At 44.0% G+C, this 14,733-nt stretch overlaps 1 pseudogene across 1 annotated transcript in view; it reads right to left on the reverse strand.

The window, feature by feature from the left end:
• The window catches only part of LOC310835939 (inositol polyphosphate 5-phosphatase OCRL-like), a 188,263-nt pseudogene extending 187,444 nt beyond the window's left edge, over positions 1-819 (reverse strand). Inside the window, exons 1-2 of the transcript XR_014568645.1 lie at positions 747-819; positions 461-664 (exon numbers count right to left, since the gene is read on the reverse strand). The product of XR_014568645.1 is annotated as an inositol polyphosphate 5-phosphatase OCRL-like (transcript). The remainder of the gene's footprint in view (positions 1-460; positions 665-746) is intronic.
• Between the last annotated feature and the right edge of the window lie 13,914 nt (positions 820-14,733).

Genomic DNA, 14,733 nt, shown 5'->3' on the forward strand with positions numbered 1-14,733 from the left:
GCCCTGCCTACAAATTGAGAGGGGGGAGATTATGCGTCGGGTATGCATCATATCCGAGAGTCTCCAGCCTTTGTTCTTTCTCTCTACTTTCGCTTTTGAGGAGAGAGGACGTGTTTTTCACGATGCTGTTCGCTGTGATAGACAATGGATAGTCTGCTGTAAATAAAAACTGCTTCTAGCTGCTAAGATCCTGAGTGGACTTTATTTAAGCACACTGAAGAACGCACTGGAGCTTGCAGCTTTCTCTGACCGCTGCTTAAACTCTGCGTTTGCTCAGACCCTTTGGAATGTGGCCTTTGAAGTCCAGAGGCCTAGCAGAACTGCACAGCTGAAGTGGGCTGGACGCCAAGGCTTATCTGAGCAATAAACATTCTTCAGAGTGAACAGGACAGACTTTGCCTGGCACCCAACAATAAAGCTGTCATGTAGATGTCGCTTTCTCCAGCCCCAACTCTGATACAGGTTCCACTGGTCTTTGCACTTTTGCATGATCTGAGCTGAAATTCTGGGTGTTGACATATTCCTTCTCTCTCTTGGCGAGGACGTGCTGGATGAGTCCCTCTCTCTGTCCGGACTGCGGATGTGTGGAAGGCACAAAGAGCTGGCGCATAGTGTGGGTCATTGGGGTTGCTTCTTGCTCATGCTCTCCTTGTCACGGATACGCCTCAGGGAGATGAGAACAGAACTCAAGTAATCCTTCAAAGCAAGGAGGCGGGAGGGCACAGTACACCTCTAAGGCAACTTACAGCCTGCTTGGTGGCAGCGGTGGGGGTGGAGGCTCCCCATTTGCTGATTCTGCAGGTTTCTTTCCTTCTCCATGACGTTATCATTGAATCCCAGAATTCCCGAGGGAGGAAAAGACTTCTGAGGTTAGAGAGGCTTCAGAACTGTTTGGGGACGTTTCGGGAAAGGAACTTAGAAAATACTTAACTGCAGGAAAATGTTCCTGCCTCCCCACAGCACCACATTTGCCAGACAATTGCCTCTCAGCTTATGCATGTTTAGGAAGGATTGTGGAGGCAAGAGGTCCTCCCCTCAAGGCCTTTTCCTCTAAAGGAGGTAGACTGGTCTTCTCCAATCCTCTGGCCACTGCTGAGTTTTCCAAACTTGCTGGCATATTGCGTGTAGCACCTTAACAGCATCATCTTTAACAAAATTTAATAGTTCAGCTGGAATATCATCACTTCCACTGGCCTTGTTATTAGCCGTGCTTTCTAAGGCCCATTTGACTTTGCTCTCCAGGATGTCAGGCTCAAGGTCAGCAACCACACTACCTGGGGTGTATGAGACATCCATATCTTCCTGGTATAATTCCTCTGTGTATACTTGCCACCTCTTCTTGACGTCTTCAGCTTCTGTAAGGTTCTTTCCACCTTTGTCCTTTATTATGGTACTCTTTGTATGAAATGTTCCTTTCATAGCTCCAGTTTTCTTGAACAGATCTCTGGTTCTTCCCATTCTGTTGCTTTCCTCTATTTCTTTTCATTGCTTGTTTAAGAAGGCCCTCTTGTCTCTCCTTGCTATTTTTTGGAAATCTGCATTCAATTTCCTGTATCTTTCACTATCTCTCTCGCATTTTGCTTGCCTTCTCCAAGTCCACCTTTCCTTTTGAAGTAAAATGTCATTGAAATGGGGGCGAAATGCCCTGCATGAAGTCTTGGGTTTGCAATTTGGGGAGAGGGAAGACTGTCTGCGGCGCTGGGGAGCGGGCAGGCTGGCGAGGCCCCCTAGATCTAGAGGCCCTAGGCTTCTGCCTACTTAGCCTATACATAAATCCGGCCCTGCCTATATCACAGTGAGCACAGGCCCATCGATCACATGCAAGGCATTCTGCATGTTGGGAAGGAGCCTCCTGTTCTGGGCCAGGTGGAAGAGTGACACCAGCAGAAGACTGGGTGGTGGGGTCGAAGCTGATCCCGGGGAGCACGTGAGGAGTCAAGGCTTCCCGCATGAAGGCCTCGCTTCCCCTAGAAGTCCCTGCCTCCTGGTCTGTGTTTGCTTTCTTCTTCAGGTACAGCGCCAGCATGTTCTGGATGGTGCACCTGCTTTCGGGGGAGAGCTTGTAGAACTGGTCCACACTAGAAGAATAGCCATGAGACAGGTGAGACTGTCTCCCCAAAGTCAGGGGAACATAAGCGCATTTGAAGAGCCTTGCTGGGTCAGGCCAAGGCCCATTCAGTCCGACATCCTGTTGGCATGTAGTTGGTCCACCACAATTGCAATATTATTGCATCCTTCAGGAATGGTGTGTCCAGCTCCATCTGAGTCATCATCCAGGCACGCTGTGGAGCTGCATGGATGAGAGATGGGCATCTTCGGCCAGTCAGGGGTGAAGAGCTGGCAAGATCCCTTTACTGAGCAGAAAAGCAAACTCTTTGGCCTCTGAGATCTCTCCCAACTCTCAGCAGCCCTCACTGTGAGCCATACTAGAGGAATTTTGTCCTGCTTTTGCTGAGCTACAACACAGGAGCGCACCCCCAGGGGGCCATGATGTGGTAACCCTGACGAAGCATTGCAGAGCAACTGAGAAAGCAGAATGATGTTTGCGTGGACAGTCCATTAGAAAGCTGCACTATTATTGCATCGATCGCACATTGCAGAATACGGCCCCCCTCCAGGCAAAAACATCTGTCTGGAGGCACAGTAGCTTTCATTTCAGAGGTTGTGGTTTTACAGCTTCCTATCTGTCTGTCTCTCTGTCTGTCTGTCTGTCCATTCATTCATTCATTCAAAATTATTTATTTCATAAAACTTATACACTACCAGATGGTAAGAAACATCAAAGCCGTTTACAGAAAGATAAAACAATAAAATCAGGAAAACCTACAGTACATTAAACGCTGAAAAAGTGAATACCAGAATAGATCAGAACTCACTCCCAAGGTAAGGGGAAGAGACATGGCTAAGATGGCAGGACAGCTTACTCTATGGTGTTAACCCCTTCATGCACTAATTAGACTGAAGCATGTTGGTTATATGAGACTGGTTATCCCGCACAACATGCTCTCATGCAACCCATGCCCTCCAACTGATAACCCATTTCCTGGACAATATCAACATTGTGTTTTGTGCCTGTAAACTGCACAGTGAATATTTTTATTAGAAAAGAAAACAGCCTGGTGTTTCAGCTTCTCAGAGTTGTTTTATTCAGTGCACTGTTGGAATTCTGCCTGGGTCAGAGGAATGTGCCACAGCGTAGGCACCGGCAGATATTCCTTGTCGACCTCCCCGCTGCTACTCCCGGCAGATAAGCAGGCGAGGTCTCGGCGATTCTTCCCAGATGTGAGAAGAACACACCGTTTCTTCTCTCTCCCCTTTGGTATCCCCAGGGAGGGGAAAGAAGCAGACAGAAATCTATTTACATTCTTTATTTCTGTCTCTTACATCAGTACAGAGAAACATGTCTGCACTCAACAGCAGTAAGAATCAAACTCCACCCATGTACTTCCAGTACGGGTCACATGACACACACACTGAGCTAAAATCCGGTGCTCAGTACAGAATGGACTGCCCCTTTGTTCCCATGGCAACAGTCACAAACATCCTGTTTGGCTTTGCAGCCACCTGCAGCTGACTGAGCTGCTAGAGCCTTTGCTTGCTGCTGCATTGCTGCTTTATGGTAACACTTGTCACACCCAAATCCTCCAAAGGAATCTGCCAAAGTGCTTTTCCAGGCAAAAGGGGGCAGAGGGAAAGAAAACAAGAACCTCAAATTCACTAGACCAGGGATGGGGAATTGTGTGGCCCTCTAGATGTTGTTGGATTACATCACCCCTGACCGTCGGCCATGCTGGCTGAGGCAGAAGGCCATTGGATCTGGCAATATCTGGGAGCCCACAAGATTCCCAGCCTCCGCCCTACACAAACAACCAGGCACTCAGCTGTGAGGCATGCCTCTTACCGGAGGGAGGGTCACTCCAGAGGCAGCTGTGGCATGAGGGTGCTGGATCATGCCTTTGTGGGCACATTTGAGGATTAAAGAGGACCTCCTAGGAAGCGTGCTTGGAGATCTTCCTTACCAGGTGGCTCTCTGGCAAAAACACAACAGTACTAACGGTCATATGGAACCACACCTCAAAGCTGGATCAGACTTCCCAGATCCTGTAGCCTACATCAGGAGGAAGACTGGGGCAGAGGGGCCTAGAGTGGGAGTCAGAGCTGCTTTTTTTTTTCAAAATTTTTATTAGGTTTTTTTAATAAGAGAGATACAAAAATTAAAAACAGCATTGTTTGTGTCTTTACAAAATTTCATAACATCTTTGGACTTCCTCGCGTCATCCGCTCGCACTTACATTGTTCATAAAATTTTTCAAGCAAATTACCATCTTATTTGTAATCTTATAACCAATCATTACAATATAGTCTAATAATACTCATCTAATTTTGTGATGGCCAATTGTTTATAATCAAGCATCCTTCTTAGCATTCCATCAAATTACAATAATTTTGTAAATAAATCTTAAATTTCTTCCAGTCTTCTTCAATCCTTTCTTCTCCCAGGTCTCGAATTCTGCCAGTCATTTCCGCCAGCTGCATATAGTCCATCAGCTGCATCTGCCATTCTTCCAGCGTGGGTAGATCTTGAGTTTTCCAGTTCTTTGCGATGAGTATCCTTGCTGCCGTTGTTGCATACATAAAGAAAGTTCTGTCCTTCTTTGACACCTTCTGGCCGACAATACCCAGAAGGAAGGCCTCTGGTTTCTTAGTGAAAGTATACTTAAATACCTTTTTCAGTTCATTATATATCATTTCCCAGAAGGCCTTCACTTTAGGGCAAGTCCACCAGAGGTGAAAGAATGTTCCTTCATTTTCTTTACATTTCCAACATTTATTGTCAGACGAGTGGTATATTTTGGCAAGCTTAACTGGGGTCACGTACCATCTGTATATCATTTTCATTATATTTTCTTTCAAAGCATTACATGCAGTAAAGTTTAGCCCAGTGGTCCACAACCTTTCCCATTCCTCAAACATAATGTTATGCCCAATGTCCTGTGCCCACTTTATCATAGCCGATTTAACCATTTCGTCTTGTGTGTTCCATTTCAACAGCAAGTTATACATTCTTGAAAGTACCTTAGTCTTAGGTTCTAACAGTTCAGTTTCCAACTTCGATTTCTCCACCTGGAACCCTAGCTTTTTGTCATTTTTAAAAACTTCTTTAATCTGAGCGTAATGTAACCAGTCTCGCACTTTATCCTTCATTTTTTCCATACTCTGCAATTTCCAGTTATTTCCATCTTTTTCTAATATTTCCCAATATTTTGGCCAATTGGCTTCCATATTGGGTCTTTTTCGGTCCTTAGCTTCCAGAGGTGAAAGCCACCTTGGGGTTTTATTTTCCAATAAGTCTTTATATTTTGTCCAGACATTAAACACTGCTTTTCTGACAATATGGTTCTTAAAGGCCTTATTGATCTTAACTTTGTCATACCATAAGTATGCATGCCAACCAAAATTATTATTAAACCCTTCCAGATCCAACACATCAGTGTCTTCGAGAAGTAGCCAGTCTTTTAGCCAGCAGAAAGCTGCGGCTTCATAATACAACCTTAAGTCTGGCAGGGCAAAGCCCCCTCTTTCCTTTGCGTCAGTCAGTATCTTAAACTTAATTCTGGGCTTTTTGCCCTGCCAGACAAATTTAGAAATATCTCTCTGCCACTTCCGGAAGCATTCCGTCTTGTCTATAATCTGTAGTGTTTGAAACAAAAACAACATTTTTGGCAATACATTCATCTTAATAGCAGCAATTCGGCCTAACAAAGAAAGCTTCAATTTTGTCCAACTGTCCAAGTCTCTCTTAATTTCAGACCAGCATTTTTCATAATTTTCCTTAAATAGACTCAGATTTTTTGCTGTTATGTTCACCCCTAGGTACTTTACCTTTTTCACCAATGATAATTCTGTTTCTCTCTGAAACTGTTCTGATTCAATATCTGTCAAATTTTTCCCCAACACCTTAGTTTTCTGTTTGTTTAACTTAAATCCCGCCACCCGACCAAAATTGTCAATCAATTGTAAAACTCTTTTCGTACTAGATTCCGGCTCCTGCAGTGTCAAAACTAGGTCATCTGCGAAAGCTTTAAGTTTATATTGTTTCGCTCCGACCTGGATCCCTTGCACCAACCGGTCCCCTCTGATCAAGTTTAAGAGCACCTCCAGGACTGAGATAAATAACAAAGGGGAAATCGGGCAGCCTTGTCGTGTTCCTTTTTCAATTTTGAACTCTTCTGTTACCACATTATTAACAATCAATTTTGCTTTTTGTTCTGAATATATTGCGTCAATCCCATTTTCAAAACCCCTCCCCACTCCCATTTCTTTTAAATTTCCCTTCATAAATTTCCAAGAGATGTTGTCAAAGGCCTTCTCCGCATCTATAAAAATTAGCACTGCTTTAGTGTTTATGTCAGTTTGCAAAAGTTCCAGGACATCAATAATGTTCCTTGTGTTAGCAAACATGTGTCTGCCTGGGAGAAAGCCTGCCTGGTCTTTATGAATTACTTGACTTAAAACTCTTTTAAGTCTGTTTGCCAAAACATCAGCAAATATTTTGTAATCCACATTTAAAAGGGAGATGGGGCGGTAGTTCTTGAGCTGTGTCTTTTCAGTTTCTGATTTTGGTATCAATGTGATGAATGCTTCTTTCCACGATTCTGGCGCCTTCTTTCCCTCCATAATTTCATTGCTGACCTCCAGCAGTGGTTGGATCAAATAATCACTTAATGTCTTATAGTGTAGCACCCTGCTTGTGGTTAACGCTTAGCTGGAATGAAATATTCAACGCAGCAATAGAGAAATTAAAATAATAATTTATTTGTCAGACAAATAAATGAGAGGCTCAGTGGTATATGGTTACCAAGCTCTGGCCTGGCCTCTTGCCATCCTGGCCAGCACTTATATTCCCTTAATCCAGCCCCCTTTGCTCCTCCTGTGGCTGCCTCTGTCCAATCAGCCTGGTTGAAATTCCTATTGGCTGTTTGGTAGAACCAATCACAAAAGATACACCCACAAAAGATACACCCACTTCCTTGCCCTTATAAGGGAGACAAAGAGCTATATATAAATGACAAATAAGTAATAATATATCTTACATGGAATCTTAATTACCAGCTCACCTCTTGCCCTCCTTGCCCTCCTTGCCCTATTGCCTTCTAAAACAAATGTTTAATCTTACATTTTTATGTTCAACAGATGTCAAGGATCTTGAGTTTCACATCAATATTGAAAGATTTCCTTCATTTGAAAGTTTCTAAACAAATGCCTGACAACCATATATATCAAGAGTGCTTGGATGGCGTCTTCTGTCTAGCAGGGGGGCTAGGCTGGTGGCTGACTTAATTTCAGGATAAATACAACTCTTACAACCATATGAAATAAGAATCTAGCATTCCTTAAATCCTTTGCATAATTACATTTAAGCCAATATATTTAAGCTAATATATTTCATTCACTTATCATAGGTAGCCTTTTAAAAGAATAAAGCCTTTGTAAAGTAAAAAGGAACTCAGTAAAAAACAGCTTTTAAAAAGAAGCCTCTTCAGTTTACACCTCCCCCCTTTCCCCCTCCTTTCCCAGCCAGCTAGATGCTTCTCCCATTAGCTCTTCCCAACAGCTTTAGAAAATTTCCCAAAAATGCTCTCTTTTCTTCTAGCCAAGCCAGTTGCCTTTTTCACTGCTCTTGGCCTTTCAACCTTGGAAAGAAGATCTGGCTCATTTTACTGAGAGGCACATTGGTATTATTTTACTATTTACCCTTGCCTTTAATTGTGTTTTCTCAGCCTTGGGGCAGCATATGTAATTCTCCCTTTTTATGACTTTGAGAATTGTTTTTCTACTATAAATCAATGGGGCCCCCTTGTCTTAGGAGAAAAACCTCTTGCCAAGGTTCTTTCTGCCTGGCATGAAACATTTGAAAATCCTTTTTTAAGCTCATTTTTAAATACAAGCCTTGATAAAATATAGAAGCTCTGATAAAAAATGCAGGCTTATGATTAGATGCCTCATTCCCCCCTTTCAAGCTCAAGGACCTTCATCCCAAGTGTCCTTGATAGCTTGACCTTCATCATATTCCTGAGGTAAAGCTCTGTATAGGGCCATGATATGAGGTAGAGTTTCATTTGAAACCATCTTGCTAATTGTATTTCTAAAACATGAAATGATACATGGCATCATACATAAAACCATTACCACTACTGTCAAGAAAAACAAGCAAGACAATAGTATCCCTTTGAGTCCTGTGACATTAGGTAACCAATTGGTGAGCCATCCCATATCCCATCCTTCCCATGTTTGTACTGGGACATGTGCTATATTCTCCATCTTTGTGGCCAACACACGGATTGCCTCACCATTATCTGAAATGTTAAAGCAACAGGCATTCCCTGTCAAGTTCAAGACTCCACATAGGCCTCCCTGCCTGGCAAGTACATAATCCATTCCCATTTTCAGCTGCAAAATGGCGGCTCTACTTTCATCCAACTGTTGTGCAATAAGTCTCAAACTCTGGGCCGTTGCATTGGTTAAAAGTTCCACTACTGCTTGCAATCGAATTATTCTGTTAAGATTATAAATAGGATCCCGTGCCCCTTGTATGAGCTCACCAGGATTCCAGGAGGCAGGATCATAATAGGCTATAATGCGCTCTGGCGGCCAATCATCAGTACCGCTCCAACTTTGGGTACTTCCTCCTGCTATATGAGAAATATCAGCATTCCTTCGTGTTCGCCTGGCCGAACTAGTGGGCATAATCCACATTGGTGGTAATACCCAACCCAAGAAACAAGTCCCACTCCATTTGGAAGGGAGCTTTTTGTATGCCCATTCTCCACATATCCACCACAACCATCGGGTCTGAGGTTTTTGGTACGTGGAGTACAGAAGGCGAAATACCAAAAGAGGTAGAGAGTTCACAGTGCAGTATGTTAGATTGCCTTTTTCTGTCACAGTTATGTTCCACACCACTTTCCATGCGTGAATAAAAGGAGGTGCACAGGGCAAGGTATTCCGAGTTCGATAGGTAGTACCGTGTGCCCAGGTATGACTATTCTTAATATAATCCCAAGTATAGTGACAATGAGAAGAGCCTATCATGGGAGAATCAGCTGCATCTGATGATTTATGTACACAGAATTCCCCTTGTACAGGTATAACTCGTAATGGTTTAGTTGAGTTCCATCCGGGGAAATTCTGTATTTCTGTTTGGTGTGGCATTTCGCTTACCATACCAATGGCATCTAATGGTATCGGTAATAAGGGCATACCTCCCTCTGAATCATCTGGCCCAAGAGAGCAAACAAGGCAATTGGTCCTATTTGCAACATTGGCTACCATCTCAGCTAAGCCTACCCACATATTGTGGTCATGGCTGAATCCATATTTAGCCAATTTGGTCAGATTCAAGGACCCTTCCCCTTCCCAAGGGATCAGGATTAATAATAAAATCATGTTGATGTCTAGCATATGCATTCCTTCCACAAAAGATTACCTTATTGTGATAGCAAATAATTATTAGCCCCAATATAATTCCCCCAGTGACAGAAATGGGGTACCACCAAGACCAAAACATATATCCCGAGGATCCCCAATGAGTAATATCTCTGATAATTGTTCCACAAGGGGGCAGTCAATCAATTGTATTAGAGAATCTTTCCGTTCACAGTCGCTGGTTCAGACGCTCCTCAAGCTTCAGGCGTGCGCAGGTCAGCCAGCTTCCAGGTTGTGGCTGCAGCAGGCCGGTCGTCAAATGTTGCCCGTGACCTAGCCCGTTCCCGGTAGGGCTAGATACAGGGGTTTTTGGAGAGAGTTAGTTTTAAAGGATTAGAGGGGTCACCTTTGCACGTCCAACTGCCTTCGGACTTCTTCAAACGAGAGTGATGAATCCAGGGGGTCACCTCAGCTACCTTCACCGCTGTTGGAGTAGAGAGCAAGACGGTGTAAGGTCCACGCCATTTAGGTGCAAGTGGATCGCGTTTCCACTCTTTCACCCATACGCTATCGCCAGCCTGGAACTGATGAATCGGCTCGGCAATGCTGCACGGCGTGCGTTCGAGGGCCCACCTGTTAAGAGAAACAAAAACACGGGAGAGAGATTGCACTTGTCCCTGTGTCACATGATCTCCTATTTGTTTAAGGTCAGCTGGAATATCCTGAACAAAGGAGGGCGGTCTCCCATACAGGAGCTCAAAAGGTGACAACTTAAGTCTTTTTGTGGGTGCACACCGAACACGAAACAGTGTTATGGGTAACACATCTACCCATCCCAATCCCGTTTCCTGGGTTAATTTTGCCAATTGGGTTTTCAGAGTCCGATTCATTCTTTCAGTTTTCCCTGAACTCTGAGGCCTATATGCTGCATGCAGTCTCCATTTTACTTGTAGGACTCGACATACATCTTGTACTACTTGATCAATGAACGCTGGCCCATTATCACTTCCAATGCATCTAGGTAATCCAAACCTTGGGATCAATTCAGTGAGGAGTCTCTTAGTTACCTCTCGTGCCTTTTCAGTTCGGGTGGGAAAAGCTTCAACCCATCCGGTAAGAGTATCTACAAACACAAGGAGATACTTGAATCCCTTAGAAGGGACCAGCTCTGTGAAGTCCACAATTAGACTTTCCATGGGGACATATCCCACATGTTGAATTCCAGGAGGTTGTACTGGTCCCTGCCTGGGATTGTTTTTAGCACAAAGAACACATTTCTGTGAAATGCAAGTTGCTAATTGTGATAGATTAATAATATACAACTTCCGACTGAGACTCTCTCTGGTTGCAGTACCGCCAAGGTGAGTAGATTCATGATAATTTCTTACAATTGTGCCTGCTAGATGATGAGGTACATAAATCCTATTGTCCGGCAGGATCATCCAACCGTCCTTCATAACCGCTCCTTCCTGTTCAGCCCACTTCCTCTCTTCTGGGGTATAGTGAGGTTTAACTTCTTCTGGAACTACCTCTGGTATGAGGGCTGCTATAAATCCTCCCACAGGCTTTTGGGCTGCCTCTCGGGCTGCTTTGTCAGCAGCATGATTTCCTCTGGTTATTGGATCCCTTCCTCGTCCATGACCTTTGCAGTGCATTACAGCAATCTGTTCTGGAGCCCATACTGCTTCTAACAGGATTTCTACTTCAGGTCCATATTTCAAGGCCTTCCCGTGGGCTCCTGGAAGCCTAACTTTATGGAGTCCGGTCGTTCCTAGTCTTGAGTAAAATCCTCTTCTGCCAGTCCAATGAAATTGTCTCTATTCTGTCCTTGTCCTGGTCTCTGATATCTTCCATTTCGGATCATTCCCCGTCCCCGTCCCTGGTTTCTTGGGCCGGAGCCTGGGCCTGGGCCTGGGCGTACTTCTTCCAACCTCAGGGGTTCAGGACACTCCCGCTTCCAATGACCCTCCTTCTTGCAATTTGCACATTGATTCCTTCCCAGTGGTGGATTCCTTCCTCGCCCTCTCCCTCCATTTAAGGGGCGGTGGTCTTGCTTCACTGCTGTGGCTAGCATTACCATCTTTTCCTTCTGCCACTTCTTCTTCTCTTGTTTCTCAGCCTCATCCCTATTCCGATAAACTCGGCGTGCAATGGCCATAATTTGGCTCATCAGCATCCCTTCCCATCCTTCTGATTTCTGAATTTTCTTACGAATATCAGAAGCGCACTGGGCCACAAATGTAGCAGTAATCATTCTGCTGTTTTCAGGGGCTTCAGGGTCAAAAGGAGTCCATATACGATAGGCTTCTTGCAGCCTCTCTAAAAAGTCTCCTGGACTCTCATTTGGTTTCTGTTCTACTTCTGAGACTTTAGACATATTAGTGGGCTTCTGGCATGCCCTGCGGATACCTTGCACAAGCGTCTGGCGGTAGGTGGTAAGTCTGGCCAGGTGAATTCCATTGTTTGGATCCCAATTAGGATCTTCCAAGGGAAAGTTATCTTGGAGATGACGGTCAATATTAAAAATATTTCCCACTCTGGCCTGCTCACGCAAATATATCTGTGCCTTTTCAATTATGTCTCTCCTTTCCTCAGTGGTGAAAAGAGTATTTAGGAGCTGGCGACAATCTGTCCAAGTAGGGCTATGAGTATTTACTATTGAAGTCACCAAGTCCATCATAGCCTGAGGTTTTTCTGCAAAAGATGGGGTGTGTGTTTTCCAATTCATCAAATCTGTAGTTGTGAATGGAATATATTGCAGGGTCGAAGTTCGAGGTGGCCGTGGTCCGGGTTGCCCGTTAACCAGCGCAGGCTCCTCAAGTGCATCAAATACTCTTCTAAGAGGGGCTACTACGTGATCTTTCTCTTCGCTTTGCTCTAGGGGCCTCAAATCATAGGGGATGGTATTTGTCCCAAGGCGTTCTTTTAGCAGCTTTATACGCCTGGCTGTATTGCTTGCTGACCGATTAAGGTCTCCCTGTAACTTCTGTAATAATTCTCTAGGACTTGGATGTACAGGGGTTTGGGGTGGGCAATCAGTTGTTCCACTAAAGGAGACTGTAGATGCAGGTCTATTAGGAGTCACAGGTGGAATAACCACTTCTGCTTGGGCTTTATTATAGGACTCCAATGCCTCCTGAAGATATTTATCATAATCTATCAAGGAATCAAGCTCTGTGACTCCACTCCCATTATTCATTCCACTTTCTTGCCTTGGGGTTACAACTGGCGGAGTGTTTGAATTAAGCTCCCTTCGATGTGGAGCATAGGGTGGAGGTGGAAGCACCTCTTCCTCTGGTCCCTCAAAAATGGGTTTGAGTTTATTTGGCAAGATTCCTTTCCTAGCTTCAGCTTTTACAGCCAATAATTTGCATCGTTTGACTTTGCATTCCCTTATCCATGGAGGATTTTTATTTAATGTGCTCAGCCAGGAATCTATATATGGAAATTGTTCTGGGCACCCTCCAGTTTCTTTGGCGATGTTAGACCAAAGTTTGCTTACTAAATTTATATCAAAAGTTCCCTGAGATGGCCATTCAGTATTTTGTTTCGGCCATTCTAGTTCACATAACGTTCTCAAGCGCTCTGGCGTCATTTTGACTCCATATGCCCCTGAGAAGGCTTTCTTAAAATTATTTAACATACACTCAAGAGGTGTATTTTCCCCCTTTGAACCCCCAACTCCCATTGTATGGCCCTGTGAAGTATCCACTCAGTCACTCCACACTCAGGTCAGCTACAGATTGCTCTGTACTTTCTCACACATACAATGCGCTAGATACTTTACCACACTCTACCTCCCAATTTTCCCTTTTCCTCCACCAGACCAACATCTGATGTACCCAACCACCTAGCGTACTCAGTTTCCCCTTACTGAGACGCAGAAGTTTGATCAAGACTTCTCTTCCTCCCAATTAATTGGAGGGCCAAAAATCCCTTTGTGCACTTACCCTTGGTTGGTTCCCTGTTTCCCCCGGTCCGTCGCCGCCAGTGAGCAGGGTATCAGACAGACGAGTCTTCTGCGTTCCCCCTGGAAAAATTTACCAGTGCGCGCTGGGTAAGCAGTGGTCCTCTCTCTTGTACCCTGCCCAGTAGGGCGAAGGGGCTGCGTTCCAGCAGACCACTTATCCGAGTCACAGAGGCACCATAAAATGTAGCACCCTGCTTGTGGTTAACGCTTAGCTGGAATGAAATATTCAACGCAGCAATAGAGAAATTAAAATAATAATTTATTTGTCAGACAAATAAATGAGAGGCTCAGTGGTATATGGTTACCAAGCTCTGGCCTGGCCTCTTGCCATCCTGGCCAGCACTTATATTCCCTTAATCCAGCCCCCTTTGCTCCTCCTGTGGCTGCCTCTGTCCAATCAGCCTGGTTGAAATTCCTATTGGCTGTTTGGTAGAACCAATCACAAAAGATACACCCACAAAAGATACACCCACTTCCTTGCCCTTATAAGGGAGACAAAGAGCTATATATAAATGACAAATAAGTAATAATATATCTTACATGGAATCTTAATTACCAGCTCACCTCTTGCCCTCCTTGCCCTCCTTGCCCTATTGCCTTCTAAAACAAATGTTTAATCTTACATTTTTATGTTCAACAGATGTCAAGGATCTTGAGTTTCACATCAATATTGAAAGATTTCCTTCATTTGAAAGTTTCTAAACAAATGCCTGACAACCATATATATCAAGAGTGCTTGGATGGCGTCTTCTGTCTAGCAGGGGGGCTAGGCTGGTGGCTGACTTAATTTCAGGATAAATACAACTCTTACAACCATATGAAATAAGAATCTAGCATTCCTTAAATCCTTTGCATAATTACATTTAAGCCAATATATTTAAGCTAATATATTTCATTCACTTATCATAGGTAGCCTTTTAAAGGAATAAAGCCTTTGTAAAGTAAAAAGGAACTCAGTAAAAAACAGCTTTTAAAAAGAAGCCTCTTCAGTTTACACCTCCCCCCTTTCCCCCTCCTTTCCCAGCCAGCTAGATGCTTCTCCCATTAGCTCTTCCCAACAGCTTTAGAAAATTTCCCAAAAATGCTCTCTTTTCTTCTAGCCAAGCCAGTTGCCTTTTTCACTGCTCTTGGCCTTTCAACCTTGGAAAGAAGATCTGGCTCATTTTACTGAGAGGCACATTGGTATTATTTTACTATTTACCCTTGCCTTTAATTGTGTTTTCTCAGCCTTGGGGCAGCATATGTAATTCTCCCTTTTTATGACTTTGAGAATTGTTTTTCTACTATAAATCAATGGGGCCCCCTTGTCTTAGGAGAAAAACCTCTTGCCAAGGTTC

The sequence above is a fragment of the Podarcis gaigeae genome (genome assembly GCF_964106915.1).
Source record: "Podarcis gaigeae genome assembly, chromosome: W".
Classification (NCBI taxonomy): domain Eukaryota; kingdom Metazoa; phylum Chordata; class Lepidosauria; order Squamata; family Lacertidae; genus Podarcis; species Podarcis gaigeae.